This window comes from Neophocaena asiaeorientalis, unplaced genomic scaffold, assembly GCF_003031525.2.
Source record: "Neophocaena asiaeorientalis asiaeorientalis breed wild unplaced genomic scaffold, Neophocaena_asiaeorientalis_V1.1 scaffold49, whole genome shotgun sequence".
NCBI classification, from domain to species: Eukaryota; Metazoa; Chordata; class Mammalia; order Artiodactyla; family Phocoenidae; genus Neophocaena; species Neophocaena asiaeorientalis.
Window position 1 is genome coordinate 2,323,725 of NW_020172456.1, and position 13,249 is coordinate 2,336,973.

At 44.7% G+C, this 13,249-nt stretch overlaps 1 protein-coding gene across 15 annotated transcripts in view; it reads right to left on the reverse strand.

Moving 5' to 3' along the window:
• ADCK1 (aarF domain containing kinase 1) overlaps positions 1–13,249 on the reverse strand; it is a 151,229-nt gene that overhangs the window by 111,305 nt on the left and 26,675 nt on the right. The gene's annotated exons all lie outside the window — the stretch shown is intronic.

The following is a 13,249-nucleotide window of genomic DNA, read 5'->3' on the forward strand; positions in this document are numbered from 1 at the left end:
TCAGTGTCCCGGTACCCAGAGCAGGCAATTCCAATCTCAAACTGCAGCCAGGCTCCTGACATGGCCCGATGCTTCTGATCGCCTTTCCTTCAAAACTTACCTGGTCCAAGTCCCACTCCCTCAGAAACTAGCGTTTGTCCAAGACTTTCAACCAATTCTAATCTACACTTATGATTCATTCAAGGATACACTGAGTTCACGCATTTGTCACCCACCCCTCAGTCATACTAATAATACTATCTGTTTGTTTGGAGGTCTACAATTTTTAAACATGGTCATATTTATTATTTTTTTAATCCTTACAACAATTTAGGGAGGCACGTATTGGTATCTTTAAGGATAAGAAACTCAGATGTTTTGCTTATCAAGAAATAGCTAACAAATGTCAAAGGAAGGTCTAGAAAACACTTCAAACCTAGAGCGCTTTAACGCAGCAAACTTTAGCAGGGGTCTCCTGTTAACTGAAGGAGAACTTTACAGGGAGCATCAGGCACGTGGGGTAGGCAGCAGGGTAGGCTGTGCAGGACAAGCCGGCCTTAACTTCCAGCCTGATGCCCACCTATCCTTCCAGAGTGGGAGGTGGCCTCCATCCACCCCCAGGCTACACATCCCCAGTCATCACCCCAGCTCAGCTGAGGGTCTTGGCATTTTGAGGGTCCTGCCTTCTTGGATCTACAGTTCCTGAAGCAGGATGAAGCCATGGGTACACACAAAAGACAAGGGAGCCCAGTGCCCTGTGGGAACCTGGTACCCTCTTCCACCCATAAGTCAACCGGGAGAGTGAATATCTAGGATGGACTTACACTCTCTTAAGTGCTATGAAGGATGCTGACACAATTAAGTGTGTATTGGAGGCAATAAACCACATGAAGAGATAAATAACCGCTGGCAACAAAGATGGAAGAAACGTTCAAAGATCCTACATAATTAGTTGCTGAGTGAACCATACAGAAAACCGTTACCTTAGGAATTAAAAAGAGAACACTGCAGCCCTGAACACCCTGGTCCCAGCAGCCAGGGAGCCATCTATCCACTCCCTCTAGAGCAGAGGGATGCCCCACACTCCAGGCACTCGCAAGCTGTCCTTAGGCCCTCAAGGGCTCTGCTGGACACCTCTGCATCCCGCGCCAACCCACTACTGGGGAAGCCTATGTCCACATGACTCTATGCCCCTGAACAGAGTGCGGGCGCCTGGTCCAAATTAGGCCAAGAAGAGTCTTTTTTCCCTGACAGGAGGGTGCAGAGAGAAGGGAATTGACGCTAAGAATTAAGGCAGGGCGGGTGTGGGGAGAGAACACATTTCCCTAGATGAGTAAAAGGCCCATGGGGGCAGCAGGGGGGGTGGACTGGGAATTGAGCTGGCCGGTGTCAGATGGTAGAAGGTCACTACTGTCCAAGGCCACACTCACGTTCTGAGGACGTGAGAAAGAAGGCAAACATGGTCAAATATGGAACTGGGCGTTTCCCCACCCTCCATGAGTCCAGGCTGTTATGAACAAATGACTCTTTACAGCTCAAATAATCAACCCCAATTCCCACCCTGCCAAATAAGAGGCAGCCAGCAAGTCATCCACAATCCATTTGTCCTAAGGTACAGTGTGACCGGAAGCCAGGTCCCACCAGAGGCTCCCGGTGAGGCTGCCCTGGCACCCAGCTGCCCACTCCCCCAAGGAGGCATGCTCAGCCCTTACACCAAAGCCACTGCAGGGTCAAGGCAGAGGACTGGAAGGCGGAGTGAGGACACACCCCATTGTCTCTGCCCCTCCGAGGAAAGACATCAACCGCTGTGTATTCACTGGGGGCTGACTGAGTCCCACGCCCTCCACCTCGTGGGGAGATGTGACAGAGCCACTCACACACAGAGAATGACACGTGGCAGTAGGACCACACTGAGGACCACAGAGCTCACAGATGGGAGAAACAAGAGGGCTGGAATTAGAGAGGCTTGGCTCCTGGGGAGAAGCAGGGTGCGTGCAGCTCAGGAACACAGGGCCTCTCAGCTGCAAATCCATGCTTCTTTGCTGTGCGCTGTGATACTGGTGCTAGACCCTGTGCCATTTCTCCTTTGTCAGATGGGTCACTATTAGGCTTTGTCAACAGGGGGCTCTGGGGAACACTGCAAGGCCACAGCACAAGGAGGCGCCCTTATTGTCCCCGTGCACTGTTTTCAGCTCATCAGCCAGTGGGTAGTGGCTTGGGGATGACCACTTTGGTGGCCCTCATGGACCAGCCCACCCTCTGTAAATTTCTCCACTACCTGATGGGCCCCTCCTGTGGACCAACTCAGGCCCCATATCTTCCAGCAAGTGTTCTGACCAACCAGCAGGCAGCTCCTACACACTAGCTCCAGGTCGCACCCTCCTACAAATTTCTCTGCCACCTGGCAGGCTGTTCCCATAACCATGCCCGCCATCACGTCTCATCACCAGGGCAGCCCAGCATCCCAGCCTTGCAGGTGGCAGGCCCCCAGCTAAGTCTTTAGCTCTGTTCTTGTTCACCACCCCCTCAGCCCTAGAGGGAGCAGGTGCTTTATGCATTTACTACTTCTGCACCTTTAGAATCTTCTTTTACTCCTTTTAGGAGTTAACTACCTTTTCCTAGTGAATAAGTCTTTATATTTAAATTACAGGTATGACTAGTCCCTGGCTGATACATAGGATTAGCCCCTGAAATTGAACCTGAAAAGATCAGAATAAAAAAGGAGGGCATTCCAGATCGAGAGAACAACATAACAACATGCATGTGTGTGTGTGTGTGTGTGTGTGTGTGTGTGTGTGTGTGTGTGTGGTGCTGAAGACCTGCTCCACCATTTTCTTTAGACTGGATTCACATCTGCGTTTATCTCTGCTGCTGGTAGCCCTCAGAAAGCATTAGCCTCACCCTAACAAGCCCTCCTACCAAGGAGCAGAGCCAGGGCTCTGTTGCCCCTCACCTGTGGCCTGAGCCAGTCCTGGGTAGGGCGTCTCTTGGCACAAAGTGATGGTCACCTTCAGGACACTGTCTGGGCAATGCAGAGAGCCCTCTCTGGTCACACAAGCCCAGGAAGGCTGGTCTACTGCTGACTCACTGGTTACTTGGCACATCAGCCACTGGGGACAGAGCATGTGTTGTGTCCCCTGTAGACTCTGTGTACCCCAGGGCAAGCCATGCATGAGCTATAAATGTAGACTGATGACAACCTTGGGTCATACACTCACAGAACCATCATCCATGAAGCTGAATCAGCATCTACTGCAAATGGCACATTTCAACAAAAGAAGCCCCAAAGTCACCTTCAACCAGCTTCTAATTAAATACAGACACACACAGAGTCACATGGGGGTGAGGGACATTGCCACTAACCAAAAAGTGTAAATGCTCTTTTAAAGCCAAAAGACACGCATGCTGAATAACAGAGCAGGCACTCTGGTCTCCGGCGTCCCTTTCTAGCTCCAGCTCCTACAGCTCCACCATCCTTTGGGATCAGAAGGCAGGTCCCACTCAGAACTTCAAGAAATTACTCGCTTAGTGCAAACTCCCTCTTTCAGCATTCACCTCCTGCTTGCTGGTACCTGGGATGGAGGACTGCCCTTCCCCCAGCTCACTGAGCATCCTTGCTTCTGGGATCTGTAAGTAATAATAAATCTTGTGACTCTACTTCCTCTGTGCGGGTGTATTTAAACTGTACCTTCAATCAAAACAACCCACTGTGTTTCACTTCCCCAGTGGAAGCTTGGATGCCGAGGGAGCTACCAGCCAACCCCATGTAGGAGGCTTGCACTCCTCATTCATCAGGTCATAAACTACATATTCTTAATTCAATACACCAGCTCTTGCTTCTCAACACATGTTACTGCCCTAACACTCCCCACCCATTTGCTCACTGGACCTGAGTCCTGCCCTTACCCAGCACCTGGTTTCACGAGCTAGTTGGGTATGTCACTGCCGCGTGTCCTCACTGCAGAGTCCCCACACTCCCCCTTCTGTTCCTGCCAAAACACGGCAGGAACGGCTGGCAGTGTCTCTCTGCCCCTCCTCCAACTTTGTTTTCACTCCCAGCTCAATAACTTGCCTTATGATTATCTCATTACCAATAACCTTGTTGTAATGAGTTTTAATCTGCCTCATATTAATTAAAAGCATTGTCATTAGCCAGCTTGGGTTGGGGTTGGGGGGCCGGGCAGTGAATAGCTAATAAGATCAACTCAGTACTGATTAATTATTGATTGGGAGGGATGGAGCAAAGGCCCAAGGAGAGCAATCCTTTACTCGTGTCTAAATCCCAAAGAGTAGGGATCTCGAGCCCCAAACTTGGCAGAAAGGCACCAAAGCCAGACCGAATCAAAGAGGCTTCCCATCAGAATTGAGCAGTGTCTCCAATGGGATTTCGGGGTGTGACTGTGAGACAGAGACGAAAGAGACAGACGCATATACATACCCCACACATCACAGGAAGAAAGAGACAGTGAAAGACAAGGTCACAGACAGACCCCAAAACAGACAAGCCCCTTGACGGATTCTTCTAATCAAAGATTCAAGACCCAAAGGAAAGGCACTGACATGTAAACAGTGTTACCTCTGGGCAGTGAGATTAAAAGAATACTTTTCTTTATAGGTTTTTCTGTATTTTTCAAATTTCTTAAAACTAATATGTATTATATCAATAATAGAGGAGAATTTTAAAAAATAATCCCTTCTTCAACATCTTCTGGAAATAGATAAGTCCAGCTGACAAGATTCTCCCATGCAGACTGGACCAGCTTGGTGCAGAATCCAGCATCTCTTCCCCAATTTTCCAGGGTGCTATGATCCACGTGTGTGTTTTTCATCATGAAAATGGAACTGCAGGGCTTCCCTGGTGGCGCAGTGGTTGACAGTCCACCTGCCAATGCAGGGGACACGGGTTCATGCCCCGGTCCGGGAAGATCCCACATGCCGCAGAGCGGCTGGGCCCGTGAGCCATGGCCGCTGAGCCTGCATGTCCGGAGCCTGTGCTCCGCAATGGGAGAGGCCACAGCAGTGACAGGCCCGTGTACCGCAAAAAAAAAAAAAAAATGGAACTGCAACTCCTTCATCCCCAAGAAATCAGGCCAGGACGGTCTCCAAGGTTGCTTTTCTGGATGTCACCCTTTGCTTTAAGCTCTCAATTAAGCAAAAAAGTAAAACTAACTCATGTCTTAGGGGAAAAAAAACAAGTTGCAGTTTATAAAAGTTTTGAAGGAGCCTGACCACAAATTTAATCCCACTCCTTGGGAGTGTCCTCTGTCTCTCCTCTGACTACCTGTCAGGTAGATCCTGGTTAAGAGCACAGGGCCAGCATCAGATTGCCACAGTCTATATCCCAACTTCACCACTCAGAATTGGGTGATCTTGGGCAAGTTATGTAACCTCTGTTTACTTCTGACTGCTCATCTATAAGAGAAAGACAACAATAGTACCTACCTCATAGGGCTGCTGTGAAGATTAAATGAGGTGAGGTAATGCATGCACTTCACTTAGCCAGAACTGGCATTTCTGTACTTGTGGTAAGGGTACCTAGAATTTGTTTTAAGGTATGGTAAGACACACAGACATGGAAATGACTATCATAAAGAGAGAAGTTTTTACTCACAATTCCTTACAAGTAGGAGAGTTGGCATGCCACACAGAGCCACACTGGGAAGCACCAGAGTTGGCCAGGAGAGAGAGGGCGTGAGGGGAAATGTGGGCAAAGCTTTTATTGTGGATTCAATGGGAAAGAATGGGTGAGACTTAGGAGTGGCTAGTTTTAAGTATTTCATTTGGCTTTGGGGCACAGGGGATGTTCCTGGTTGTTTGGTACTTGGCCCTGGGGTGAATAAGGCAGGTGGATAGTGACCCAGAGTGTAACAGCTCGGTAACAGAGGTGGTTGGCAGGTATGGGCTCCAGATTGGTTGGTTTGCCTATGAAAGGCATGCTCACAGGTGAGTTGCTTACTATCTCTTGGAACTAGTTAACCTTGAGAGCAGCAGTACCCCCAGTTTCAAAGCATCAGAATATAAAAAACATGATCAATACAATACTCTAGCTATACTCCCTTGGGGAATCTCACCCAGAATCATGGTGGTAAATACCGTCTACACACTGATGATACACAAATGCGTATCCCCTACCCAGACCTCTCCCCTGACTCCAGACTCACATATCCAACTTCTTCTCTGACATCACCCAATGTTCAATGAGCTTCTCAAACTCAGCGTGACTTTCTCACCACTTCTACCACCACCAAACCTACTCCTCCCTCAGTCTTCCCCATCTTAGGAAATTGCAACTCTAAACTTGGAGTTGTCGAAGCCATAAATATTGATGTCACCCTTAACATGTCTTCCCAAATGGGGACCAAAATTACCTTCCCATCTGAAATAACAAAAAAGTGGACAAGATTTACCAAAAAAAGTTTTCTAAGGCACTGGGCCTCAGGAAAGGAAGGAGAGTGGTTCCTGAGAGATGGGAAACAAACAAGGTGAACACTATGGTTGCCCCAATTTACAGCATTGAGGGTTTCCAGGCCACAGTGCAGGGAAGGGGAACCCAGGCAGTGAACAGGAGATTCTCTGAACTGAAGAGACAGAGCTGAGAGGCCAGAAAGACCAAAGTAGCTAGAGTTCGCAGGACAGAGTACTGGAGAGTGGACAGATGTACAAAGAAAGAACTCTGAAGATCTGCAGAGGGTCCATCTCACATATTCAGCTAAGTACTGGTCAGCACACGCACACAAGAAAACTACCTGAGCCAGAGAAATAACAACCACAAAAGACTAGGGTTAACAGTACCCAGTGTTCATATAAGGTCTATTTCTACCAGCCATACCAGAAAATCTCATAATTCTTGAGACTTTTGTTATAATACCCAGAAGTGGCTTGACTCAGTTAAGGGGAATATACCAAACTAAACACTGTTCCATTCCCAACTAATAAATATTAAAAGAAAGACTTGAAAAAAAAAATCACTGTTTTCAGGGCTTCCCTGGTGGCACAGTGGTTGAGAGTCCGTCCACCTGCCGACACAGGGGACACGGGTTCGTGCCCCAGTCCGGGAGGATCCCACATGCTGCCGAGCAGCTGGGCCCGTGATCAAGAATATTTATAAGAATACAAATATATCTAGTACCCAAAAAGATAAAACTGCAATGTCTGGCACCTAATAAAAAATTTACCAGACATGCAAATAAACAGAAAAATACAACACATAATGAGAAAAAAAAAATCAATCAATCAAACCAACCCAAAACTGAAACCTATATTAGTAAAGGAGGACAGCGGTTATAACTGCATTTCATATGTTCAAAAAGTTAAGCAGCAACATGGGCAATATAAAAAAAGAGAGCAAGATCCAAATGAAACTTCTAGAGGTGAACACTAATGTTTGATATGAAAAATACACTGGATGGGGCTTCCCTGGTGGCGCAGTGGTTGAGAGTCCGCCTGCCGATGCAGGGGACACGGGTTCATGCCCCGGTCCGGGAGGATCCCACGTGCCACGGAGCAGCTGGGCCCGTGAGCCATGGCCGCTGAGCCTGCACGTCCGGAGCCTGTGCTCCGCAACAGGAGAGGCCACAACAGTGAGAGGCCTGCATACCGCAAACAAACAAACAAACAAACAAAAAACACTGGATGGGATAAATGGCAGATTAGACATTGTAGAAGAAAGGATTAGTGAACCTCAAGACCTACCAATAGAAACTATTCAAAATGAAACACACAGAGGAAAAAAAAATTTTTTTAATGAAAAGAGCATCAGCGATCTGTGGGACAAATTCAAGCAGCCTTGTAAACATGTAGTTGGAATCCCCAAAGGAGATGGAATGGGAGAGGTGGAGAAAAAACATTTAAAGAAATAATAACTGAATTTTTTTCAAATTTGATTTTCAAAATCTATAAACCAACAGGTCCAAGAATCTCAACAAGCCCCAAGCATAAAAAACATGAAGAAAACTACATAATGAAGTTGTTCAAAATCAGTGATAAAGAGAAAATCCTGAAAGTACCCAGAGAAAAAAGACACATTATGGAGAAAGGAACAAAGATAAGAATGACAGCAGATCTCTACTGGCAACAATACAAGCAGAAGTTAGTGGAGCAACATCTCTAAAAGCACTGAAAGAAAACCCAGAATTCTATATACCCAGTAAGAACATCTTTCAACACTAAAGGTAAAAAAAAAAACAAAAACCTCTTTCAGACATATAAAAGCTGATAGAATTCATCTCCCTACACTATAAGAAATGTTAAAGGACATCTTTCAGGCAGAAGGAAAATGATATTGGAGAGAAACATGGATGTACATAAGGAAAAAGAGACCAGAAATAGAAACTTCAGGAAAACATATAAGAATTTTTTTATATTCTATATCTCTTTAAAAGATAAGTGACTGCTTAAACAAAAATAATAACAATGTAATGTGGAGTTTATAACATATGGAAAAGCAAAACGTATTACAATAGCATAAAGGCTGGAAAGAAAGAAATGAAAGTACACGATTATAAGATTCTTATACTCTGAAGGAAGTAGTATAATGTCACTTGAATGTAGACTGTGACAAGTTAAAGATTTATGCTATGAACTGATGCAATCACTAAAATAAAAAGAATTATAGCTCATAAGCCAACAAAGGAGACAAAATGGAACCATGAAAAAAATATTCAATCCAAAAGAAGGCATGAGAGGAAACAAGGAATAAAGCATAAATTGGACAAGTAGAAACAAATAACAAGATGAAAGACATAAATCTAACCATATCAATAATCTCTTTAAATATAAATGGTCTAAATACCCAAATTAAAAGCCAGAGATTGCCAAATTGGATAAAAAAGAAAGACTCAAATATATGCTACCTATAAGAAATTGCCATTTAAATATTAAAACAAAAATAGGTTAAATGTCAAAGGATGGAAAAGGATAAATCATGCCAACACCAATTAAAATAAAGCTGGAATGGTGTATATCAAACAAAGAAACTCTGACCCGAGACGGTGTCACAGTTGAATTCTATCAAACATTTAAGGAAGAAATATTGCCAATTCCACATAAACCCTTCCAGAAAACTGAAGACAGAATACCTCCCAACTCATTCTATGAGACGAGCATAACCCCAATATCAAAACTAGACAGAAAATACAAGAGGAAAAAAAAGCTATAGTCCAATATTCATAGTGAACATAGATGCGAAAATTCTTTTTTTAAAAAAGTGTTAGCTAATTGAATCCAACAATTTATAAACAGGCTCTGTTCTCATTACGACCTGGTGGTGCACAACTTTGATTTGTCTCCCTAGAGACAATGTTAATTTTGATAATGTCTTAAGATGGTTATCCACCTAACTTCCTCACTTAAGTTACTTGTTTTCTTTTTTATAATTAAGTGTTTTATGGGAAAGTCCTTCCAAATTTTATAAATAGCCAGTTCTTTACCAATATTTCAATTTATTCATTTGTTTATTTATATCAGTATGGACTCGTGGATTTCTAATTTTTTCAAAGGATCATAATCCATTAACATCATTTTTTGTTGTAACAGCCTCACTGAGGTATTGATATTTTGACACAGTACACTGTACATAGTTAAAATGTAAAATCTGATACTTTTTGACATATGTATACGCCTATGAATCCATCACCATAATCAAGCTTGTAAACATGTCCAGCATCTCTCAAAAGCTTTGATGTCCCTTGGTAATTCCAGCCCCATCCCTCCACATACCTCCCACCTCCAGAAAACCACTGATCTGCTTTCTATCAGTATAGACTAGAATTTTCTAGAGTTTTATATAAGTGGAATCATATAGCCCATACTCTTTATCCAGCCTTTTTCATTCAACATAATTTTTCTGAGACCCATCATGTTGTTGCATATATCAATAATTTATTCTTTATTTTTTAACTAAGTAGTATTCCACTGTATAAATATACCACAAACCTTTCTACACTGAATTGCCTTTTCACCACTGTATAAAATTCATTGTTCATATTATGTGTGGGTCTATTTCTGGACCCTCTAATCTGTTCCACAGATCAGTCTGTCTATCTTTATACCAATACCACACTATCTTATTACTACAGTTTTACAGTAAGTCTTGAAATCAGATAGTATTAGTCCTCAACTTTGTTCTTTTTCAGTGTTATCTTCTAGAATTGACTCTAAAACACTCTGCATTCTCACATAAATTTTAGAATCGGACTGTCAATTTCTACAAAACAGCCCACTGGGATTTTGATTGGGACTGTTATGAATCTATAGTTTATCTGGAGAAAATAGACACCTTAACATTATTGAATCTTCCAACCCATGAACATGATATATTTCTCCATTTATCAGGTCTTCTCTAATTTCCCTCAGCAATGTTTTGATTCATATATATCACTTTAAAAATCCCTCCTAAGTAAATAATCCAGGACATAGGGAAAAACCCTATGTACAGAGAGGTTCAGCACAGTGCTAATTATAAAAGAAAAACATATAGATAGATGCATCCTGAAAGTAGAAAAAGGGTTAAGTAAATTATGGAACAGTCACACAGTGCAGTATTAAGTAGCCATTTTAGGTGAAGACCATGAAGATTATTGTAACAAAATGGAAAATGCTAAAGATAACATAGTAAATCAGAAAACCAGATAATTATATTGATAGCTATGGATATAATAGGAAAGGGTTAGAAGAGAGCATATCAAAATCATAATAAGTTTGAATTGGTGAAATTATAGATTTTTTTCTTGAACCTCTAAGTTTTTTATAATTACTGCTTTAATAAATTAAATTTTCTATTTTTTAATTGAGATATAATTCACACACCATAAAATTCACCATTTTTTTTTTTTTTGGCTGCACCAAACGGCATGCAGGATCTTAGTTCTCTGACCCAGGGATCGAACCCGAGCTCCCTGCAGTGGAAGCGCAGAGTCTTAACCACTAGACGCCAGGGAAGTCCCTAAAATTCACCATTTTAAAATATACAATTTGGTGGCTTTTACTATATTCACTAACTTGTGCGACTATCACCACTATCTAATTCCAGGCCATAAAAACTGTTTTACTTTTTAAAATCAATTATAATATTTTAGTCACACTTTATATAAATATCCATCTTGAGCCTTTGAAATAAGACTGGCTTCATTCAATTTATCAGTACTCATTAATAGATGATAAAGGTTGTGAATGCCCAGTATGTATGAGTTTCCTATTATCTTAGGTTTTACTAACACTCAAGTTCAGTTAATAATTTCATATTAAAATGAGGATCAAACTAAGATGCCAAATGACTTGTCAGCACAATGCAAGTCCAAATAGGTCCCTAATTTATAATTTTCACATACTCTTCTCCATAATCATTAGCTTCTATTTGAATTGTTGATTCACTATACCAGCATATGACATAAGCCGCTGAGAAACAAAATCTTGCTCATCACACGCTCTGTAATAATGGTCCTCGGCAGTAAATGCACAATTCTTTATAAGTGCATTATACCTTTCACACACATTATCTCACCTGATCCAGGTAAGAGCCCCTCGGGTGGATATTACCATTCTCTCCAAGGCCCCTAACAGAAAAGCTAGGGGCCTTGCTAGGGTTACTCAGCCAGTAAATGGGAGATCCAAGGTTTGAGTCATTGTCTTCTGACTCCAAAAGCCACCTCTTTCTGCTAGACTCCACTGCTCCTCCAAAAACACCGTTAAACATTCTTCATAAATTAGAAGGAAAAAGTCCAGGTGGCCATGGGCCCTCGGCGTTGCCCTCCCCACTCCCGCCCCCAGCTATTTCCCACAACTAGGTCACGTGGCCGCCATGGCGCCTGGCCGTGTCTGGGCTCCCAGGAGCCATTCCAGTAAGCCGGCTAACACCAAGATTAGGACAAATTCATGAGCACACAGAGGGGCCTGGAAAACACCAGTCACACAAACAAACTGCAATCAGGGAGCCACTGGGAGAAGGAAAAGAGGGAGGCCCAGGAGGCATAACGTGTCTCACTACAGACACAGGATAAGACCACAAGACTGTACAGCCCAGGCAGGCAGGTCACGAAGGGGCAGGATACTGGCCACAGTGGGAAAAGGGAAATAGCCTTCCATGATAACCCTCCAGAAGTCCCCTCTGCCCTTGGTATGAAATCCAAGCTCCTACCAGGCCCATCACGATGCAACCCAGGTGCCCTCTGAACTCATCGCTTGCCCTCCCCACTCACTCCCTATCCCCCAACCACAGTGATCAGTCCTGCGCCATCCCCTGCCCCCCGGCCTCTGCACAGGCAGTTCCATAACCTCACCATCTCTTTCTCCTTCTCACCTGTCAAAATCCTCTTCAGCCTGGACCCAGGCCTCACTCCCCTCACCTCTTCCTAGTCCCAGCCTGGCCCATTCTCCTCTCCTCCCCATCTACCTTCTCCCAGATGATGTGACTGCTGCCCACCATCCCAGAACTAACAGCAGAGCCAGAGCTCCATCTCCAGTGTGCCTCTCAATCCTCCCTTTTTCTGAACCTCCGTTAGAAAATACTAGGCTTCTGAGCGTGCTGCAGCTCTGGGGCTCTAATCATCTGCTCTGCTCTGGGCCCAGACAACGAAAAGCAGGGAAGCCACCGCAGACATGGCCAGGTTGCCACCAAACTTGGTTGTGAACCAAGATGAAAGGCCCAAAGCAACAGAGCTTCCAAATGTTAGGGGCAATGACGTGACTGTCCTTCAGTGGGGATGGCCTCCTTCCCACAGCCCCCTTTCCCCCCTTTGTCTGCCAGGAACAGACAGGCAGACCCTAAGAAGGCCCCTATTTGAGGATCCAGAGCAGAGGCTTTTCCCCCCCAGCCAGTCAGGACTGGAATCACAGATGATTCACTTAACGGAAGCCACACGCCCATCACAGCACCCAGGGAGCCCTCCCCACCGCTGCAGCTCCCTTCCCCTATACACTCCAAGAGGAGCCACCGGGCACTGCTTCCATGAGGAACTGAGCACGCTACCAAGAGGTGAAGTCAAATAATGCAGGGGTAGACCATGGTCCTACAGGAGTCAGCCCCAAGTCCCATCACCCCAGGCCAGACATCCGGGACTATCACGGACTCCTCCCGGCTCTCAAGGCCTCCCTGGGTCCCCCTCAAGGTCACCCAAAGGGACCACTGACAAGGGCCTGCGTGGCTGGACTAACGTAAAGAGGACCCCAGCCCAGTTATGGGTCCAGGCTCTGCCTGGGCCCTGCTTTCTAAGCCCACTGGAGAGGCGGGTGTGAGGGGAGGGGGCTGGCACCAGCTGGGCACTGATGTCCAGTC